The sequence below is a fragment of the Sphaerodactylus townsendi genome, linkage group LG12 (assembly GCF_021028975.2).
Source record: "Sphaerodactylus townsendi isolate TG3544 linkage group LG12, MPM_Stown_v2.3, whole genome shotgun sequence".
NCBI classification, from domain to species: Eukaryota; Metazoa; Chordata; class Lepidosauria; order Squamata; family Sphaerodactylidae; genus Sphaerodactylus; species Sphaerodactylus townsendi.
In genome coordinates, this window is record NC_059436.1 from 5,275,227 (window position 1) to 5,282,921 (window position 7,695).

Sequence of the window (7,695 nt, forward strand, 5' to 3'; positions counted from 1 at the left end):
GGTCATGTTTCTGCAACGGTTGGGGTGGCAGTCAACACCCCCCCCCCTCTAGCGAACACAATTATGGAGATTGTGGTTAATCACCAATTAGTAGCCATTCCATATTAGGACCCCAGAGGGAGAGAAAGGGGAACATGGTTTGAGTCACATCACGGTTTTTCCACATTAGACTGACAGGAGTAGTATATTAAAGAGAGCGGCAGGAAGTCAAATGCCACCCACCTGCTTCACATGCAAGTTTTAATTATAGCTCTCGATTTGCCTGAGACATGTCATCAGTCTTTCTGTTAAGACACCTCCTTTGTAAAACAAAAATTGGCCTCCGAGGAGAAGAAGCGTGTAGCCCGCAAGCAGCAGAGAGCCAGCAACTGGCACGTTTAATTTCTCTCGATTGGGAAGGAGCTGCCAAATTAAACCAGCACTCATAAAAATGAAGGGGAACAGGAGGAACTAACAAGGCGAGTGACCTTGCTCAAAAGGTAAATAAAACTGAAAAGCATTTTGACCAGTGTTGCTTGCTTAGAAAATTAAGTTCAGTCAAGGGTGGGGGGAGTGTAAATGACTTCTTAGCTGAGTGTTTACCACCAAGAATTGCTTGTCTAGGCTAGTTGCCTGGATCAGGATGAAACCCCAAAGCATCCTTCTGTTGCCCAACATTGGAGAGGTATTAATATGGAACCAAGAATGAGGTAGCCATTCCCAAGGGGAACAGCTCCCAAGGAGACCCAAGCTCTTACTTGGCCTATCCTCAGTTCATCAAGAGCAAGCATAGCATAGTAGCTAAAGGCAGGAGTGAAATGCCTGAAGTCCAAGTTCAAAACTTAGCTCACATCACTAGTGGCTGCAGCAAAACATACTCCGTCAGGATCAAAACAAACAAGACACTGGGAGCTGTGTGATCATATTATCCCAACAATTTATTTTGTTTTATTTATTGAGGTCATGAGCCAATCTCTGGACACTGAGGACTCTGATGTAGAGCCTGAAGAGCTTGTTCCTCACGAGGAACTGCAGACAACAAACCCAGCTCAAGCCCTTCTCCTCAAGACAAGGCAGAGCCTGATGCTATGCAGCAGGGAGAGCCATCAGGAATCTCAGAAGAGCCCAGTAATGAGCCAGCTGCACAAAAGAGACCGAGACAGAGGCTACAGTGCTTGCATTGCTGCTAGGTATGGCAGAAGGCTCTGTGAAATGGAGTCATCTGCATCTGAAGAGGACTGAGTCCTTGCAGGATCCTATCCTCATTACTTTGAATCTCCTATATAAACCCTGTCTTTGGGTTGGCTCTGCATGGGTGCAATGAGTGCACTTCCTGGTGAGCTCCATGTGCTTGGTCTTCCTCTGACCTCCAGTGCCTTGACTCTGGACTGCCTTGACTGTGCCTTTACCTGCTGCTTGCCCTGACTCTGAATTGCCGTGACCATGGCTTTGCTTGCTGCCTGCCCTTATTCTGGAATGTCTTGACTGCCTTGTTTGCTGCTCATCTGGACTCTGGTCTGCCTGGCCATACCCTAGCTAGTGCCTGCCCACAGCTTAGTTTGCTTCATTTATATCCTGCCTTTCTCTCTAGTGGGGACCCAAAACGGCTTTCATTATCCTCCTCCATTTCATCTTCACAGAAAAATTGTGAGGTGTGTGATAGTGTGTGATGGTTGGTTCAAGGTCACCCAGTTGGCTACCATACCAGAGTGAGGATTCTCCCAGATCCTATTCCAACATTTTAGCCACTACACTGTGTTATATATACAGTTCATTTTTAGTACGTTTTCCTCATCAATTTACAGTCAAGGCAATCAAAGCATATCCTATTCAGTTCTCAGATGAAAAGTCAGGTCAATTTGACCCAGAGAAGCCAAAAGAGAACTGAACAAAATTTGTTTTCAGTGTTCTACACCTCCACACTCTTTGTATATCTTAGCTTTAATGAGGTCAGTTGCTGTCTTGCCCCTTTAACTTGTGATTTTTTTGTTACATGATATTGTCTGCTTTGATGATACTGGGGTCATTTATAGCGCAGTTTGAACTGAAAGAAGGATTGAAATTAGCATCTAGGGTGAAACTGACAAACTTCTATTTTCTATCATGTTTTGTCCCTAGTGTTCTGTTCCTTTACTGCTGAAGAACGATACTCAACCCTTCTAACAACATTGCAAAAAACAAAAACAAACAACTTCCCCAAACTCCTTACACATATTGCATTTATATGTAATTTTTACAAGCCAAATTCCAGTGTATTTTGAGGTAGAAAAAGTCTCCTAAAGCTGCCTTTGTAGTTGGAGAAATGATTGTGTTTCACAGTACTAAAACACTGGGGACTCAAAAGCACACATTGACATGAGGCAGAGCATTTCTTTTGCATTGTTACCCCTACCCCTTTGCAGACTGAATAACTCCCACCATTACGGTTTTTTGATAAAGCTCACTTAAAAAAATAGAACTATAGGTTGAATCTAAATCAATAGGCCACTGACATAAGTTTCATGAATTTGAAAAGAAAAAATGTAAACAAATATAAAATTAATAATTCCTAGTTTCCAAGTTTTTGATACTTGTTATGCTTTTTTCTGTCTCACAAATACTGTGTTGAGGCGAAGGTTTTTCAGGTGGTTCTGAAGAGCTCTATCTCTCTTGGATCAGAGTTTTCTTAATGGATTCTTGGGGTACTTTTTCCACCCAATATGTTACAAGGGCTGCAGTGAAAAAATTTTTTCTCAGTGGCAAAAGATATAGATTTCTGGGACTTTTTTTTGTTTGTAGAAAGCAAAGTGTAAGTGGTAACTGGCTTTACTTAGGTATTGTTTACTATTGTGCAGGTGACAATGTCTTAAGTCAGAGAACAACGTTCTAGATCCAGTTTTTCTACATTCTGCCAATGAAGGAACTACACCACAACCACGGAGCATCCCCCCCCCCCTTGGCAACTGATGGCTGACTCAGATAACCCTCAACATTAATTTTATTTATGTGATTTTTTTTGGCCTTCATACCAATTTAGTAAAATACATTTTTTATCCTAATGAGGTTTAATGTCAGACCTCTTGTATCCCCTTGGTTTATTTCATTCCCTTCCAAAATGGGAGAATCTTTCCCTGTTTAGATGATTTCTCTGTCCTGATATCTTTGCATTTCTAACACTTGTAGACTTCTGTGTTGTTCAGACCAATATTAAAGGATTCAACCAGCAGCTTTCAAATGTTACCAAACTCTCATTTTGACTGAAAGGTTTTTCACAAACCCTCAAGCTTATTGGCATTTATTTACATTAGGAGGGAAAAATATAGCTGTGTGCAAAGCTCTACATTTGTTTGATTTATAAGTAATACTTTCCTATGACAAAGAAAACATAGCGAAGGACAAACAGCTGGCAAAATTTTAATTCTTCTGTTGAATTCTTTGGAGGGAAATAGGTTCCTGTTGTCAAGAGTGTTAGAAAAGGGAAAGAACTGTCATCTCCCTCAGATATTGAGGTCATCCGTGGCAGATGCTTTTATTGTCATGGAGAAGAGTGCTTTTGAGAATAAATGCTGTATTTGTGCGGAAAACAGTCCCTGCCTGTGTGGAAATAGGTATGTGATTGTTTTATGCCTTACATCATGTTGCCCACTCCTTTAAGAGTCAGGACTTATTGCATATGATCAGGCTATATGTTTCAAAACTGTGGAGAGAAGCCTTGACAAAAAACTGAGAGGATGAAAATTACCTTATTTTGTTCATTGGGCGTGAAGTGAATGGAAAATGGGGACAGAATGAGTGACAGAGACATTGTTGCAGGGCTGCACAAGATCTAATGGAGCTGCCTTATACTGAGTCACGTCATTTGCCCAACAAGGTCAAAATTGTCTACTCTGACTGGCAACAACTCTCCAGAGTCTCAAGCAGAGGTTTTTCACATCACCTCAGACCCGATCTTTATAACTGGAGTCATGAGGGATTGAACCTGGGCCCTTCTGCATGCAAAGCAGATGCCCTATCAATGAGCCATATCCCTCCCTTCCAACTTTCCTATTCTCCATTGAAATAAGCCTCACCCTCCTTTCCACCCATCCAAGTACCTTACAAGCAACTGAACCCCTTCACTGTTCCTCAGGGCTGGAGTGAGGGGGAACTGCGTCTGGGGCACACATGTGCCCTGCACCCCTGCCACGCCCCAGAAAGCCCCTGCCACGCCCCTCCACACCCATGCCCTCGCACTGGTATGTGCCCGGTGCATTGTGCATCCCCCCATTCCCTTGGTGCTACGCCACTGCTGTTCCTCAAAATCAGTCCCATTAATTGATACATATGGACAAAGCGGAGAGAGTCTGTTATGCCCCTCTTTCTCCTCTACCCCTTCTTCTAGTGATATAACAGCCCCATGTGAAGGCTGCTCACCAATTCTCTGCAGCCCATTGTGGTTCATCACTTGACTGCAGTTTCTGACTTATGATCCAAGTGCTGTGCAAACTGGCAAATCCCATGCTTACGTACATAAGTGGAGACAAGTCACAACTGACTTACGGTGACCCCAGCAAAGGCTTTCAAGGCAAGTGAGAAGCAGAAGTGGGTTTCCATGCCTTCTGCCTTGGTGGTCTTCCATCCAAGTAGTGACTACTCTTAGCTTCTGAGATCAGTTTATACCATGTCACTATCCCACCCAATCCAATGCTTATATCAGATGAATACAGAAGAAGCTTGGGCTACACAAGAACAGGGGACAGGGAGCTATTTGGCCTTTACATTCTCACTGAGCTGATCTTCCTTGCAGGTTTTTAAAAGGCAATTGCAGCTATTCAGGAGCTTGATTCAAATTAAGGCTGTGGCAAATGCCACAGTTATAATTTAAAGACTAAGGGCAATCAGCAGTAAACCAACAGAATAAAACAATGTATAGCAGCAACTGCTCCCCAAACATCTCTGATTAATATCAGGTTTAAAAAATTAAATACCTCAGCAGAATTAAAACTGACCTATGCACCAGCGTTGGGTGGACCACTGTATACTATTACAGGAAGTATTGCTCCTTTACGTGTGAATATAAATGGTGTGAACCAATTGTTTCACATTCTAAGTTAACAGTTGAGTCAACAGGCACTCCCTGCCCTTGGTACAAGATATTGCCTTCTCTTAAATATGATTCTGTTTGGATGTATCTCATTTCTGGTCATCAGAATAATGTTAAAGAGTGCCTTGTAGACTAATCCTTTTGGTGAAGCATTAGGTTTTATGACTGTACTCCTTTTTGGGGGGATGCATTGAACTGATGCAATTCTAAGAATTACATCCGTCGAAGTCCATCAAGTCCAATAAATCCAGAAGAGTGCAGTTCTACTTAGTATGGGGCTGTAACTCAGTTATTCCTCAGGGGTTGGCCCTGTCAGTGATCATGACAACACATTGGTTTGGGTTGATGTTGGTTTGTTAAAGCCTTTCCTTCCATGTGCGCTGGGTTCCATTTGGTTTTTGGGTTCTCATCTTTTAATTTTTCAGTCAAAGTAGAATCAAAGGGGATGAAAACAAGGAGGTAAAAACGCAGGCTATTTTAATTGCACACATGTAGCCATCGATTCAGCGGCAGCTGTAATGGATTTGTCGCCCTCCCTGTGGATCTGGCATCAGAAGTAATGTGCTACACCGACTAAGCAGCAGGTCACGCACACACGTCTCTAGACTAAAGCATTCAATTTGCTTTGTAGTTCTTAGTTACGCTGTCCCAATGTTTCTCTTTCCTTCTCTCTGGCGCTCTGGGAGACGGATTCCAAAGTTACTCATCCAAGGTATTTGCAGAGGTTAACTCAGGACAAAGTCCCAGCAAGTAGAATGCACAGTGAACCACCGACACAGTCTCCTTTTCTAAAAATTGTTTCTGACAATTAGTAGTAAAATGTGCGGCTTCTGCCGAGGGATTTTGCTGTAGCATTGTTCACTTGACGTGCACTGCAGAGTTCCTTGTTGGCATTTAGCAAAGTCCGAAGTCAATATTTGTAAAAGAAATGTATTAAGTGGCCATGAAAAATCAGGAGAGTGTAAATGATGGGGGAAGTGAGAAATACACCACACATAAAAATCAACAACGCTTCTGTTGTTACAAAGGCTGACACAACCTCAATATTCTTCTGCCTGATGAGAGCAGCTATCTGCTTTTGCTTTTGTACTGATATGCAGCGGATTTAGAGATCAGGGCACAGTGGGTTGGATCCAGATTAAATTTCCCATAAGTGGAACAAAATGTTCCTGCCTTCCTTTTCCCACCACAGTCTACTAATCTCTCTAAAATGCTTGGGGGGATAAGGAACAGCATGAGAGATGTTTGCAGTGGGGAGGGGGAACTGGAGGAAATTACCTCTCTCCTTCCCTCAGTGGATAATTTAGTCTGGATCCAATCCGCTTTGGTTTTATTGAACTGAGTGGTAGCGGGGAAAATGGTGCAGGGAAGATGAATTCACCTTTCCTTTCCTCAGTGTTATGATCATGATCTGTACTGGGCTTTCCCTCCTGCTTTTTGCAGCTCGAGTGCCTTTTGTGGGGAGCTGAACGTAAATCTTCAGCATCTCATGTATTTTCGTCTTCCCATGCTCAACACATCCTCTCATTTGGCAGTCTGCCCTTGACCCACGTTTTGCCTGTGTTCAGAACAACTGGCTGTCATAATGCATTGTATCCTAAAAAAGAGTACCAAAAAAAGTTACTGGGACCAACTGACACGAGAGAACTAGAAAAATTGTTGTTTCATCTGAAACAAGCTGACGTGAAAGCACTTCATCCTTTTAGGCTACAGGGTTGAAAGAGCTGGACAAATCCTTTTTCTGAAGCAGGAAATTCTTCTGTATTCTCTCGGTCAAAGAAAGAAAAACTAAGCATGCTTTGGTTCCAATTCAAGTCCATCCACTGTATCCACTCTCAGACTGTGTTGTGTAAGGATCTTCACCAGTGCCCCAGTTGTTTGAGCAAGAGCCTCACTCACCCCAATCAAATGAAATGGGGATTTTTTTTCAATTGAAAATGTGGTGGTGTGAAAATTTACTGGTGTCATTAGCGTTGATTTGTTGGAAAATTCTGTGGGTGGGAGTTCCCAATCTACTTATAGTGTCATTCTGCACTGGTGGGAATAGAGCAAAATGGAGACCAGATGTTTGTATGTAACTAGAGATTTTCTCCCTTCTTGATTTGGTGCTATTATAACTAGCACCTCTCTAAAGCTTTGACAAAATGCAAGCACTGCAACCCATGATGCATTTTAGTAGAAATGACAAGGCTACTTTCAATAGTTTCATTGTAATCATCAAATAACATATTAAAATGTCTACATTTTATTGATGGAAAATATGGCTCGGGAATGAACTCCTCGTTCTACAGCAATGCAGACCTTAATCAACATGGTTTTTCTCAGGACCAGCTTCATGTGAAGCAACTGGGATCTAAGATAACAAAAATGTACAGTTGCAGCTTCATTACCCACTACTTCCACATTTATTTTACACAAATGTGATCTATGAACATTGTAATATAGAAGGTACATTGCACCTCTTCGGGCTTTTCTGTGGATCAGCAATAATCACCATCTGATCTGAGCAGCAATGAAGTTATTTTCTTCAGTGACAAATGAACAAAAAATCAACCAAAAGTCTGAGGAGAATAAAGTTCATTAAGCATAGAATAGTTAACTTGGGGCTCTTCAGTGTGCAGTGGGCTTGTAGTGGAGTCTCCTTGTGTTTTTCT

The 7,695-nt window shown here is 42.2% G+C and overlaps 1 long non-coding RNA gene across 1 annotated transcript; it reads left to right on the forward strand.

Moving 5' to 3' along the window:
* Positions 1-971: 971 nt before the first annotated feature.
* LOC125442182 lies at positions 972-3,184 on the forward strand. Its single transcript, XR_007245953.1, has 2 exons — positions 972-1,169; positions 2,814-3,184. It is a non-coding gene; the product is annotated as an uncharacterized LOC125442182 (long non-coding RNA).
* The last annotated feature ends 4,511 nt before the right edge of the window (positions 3,185-7,695 follow it).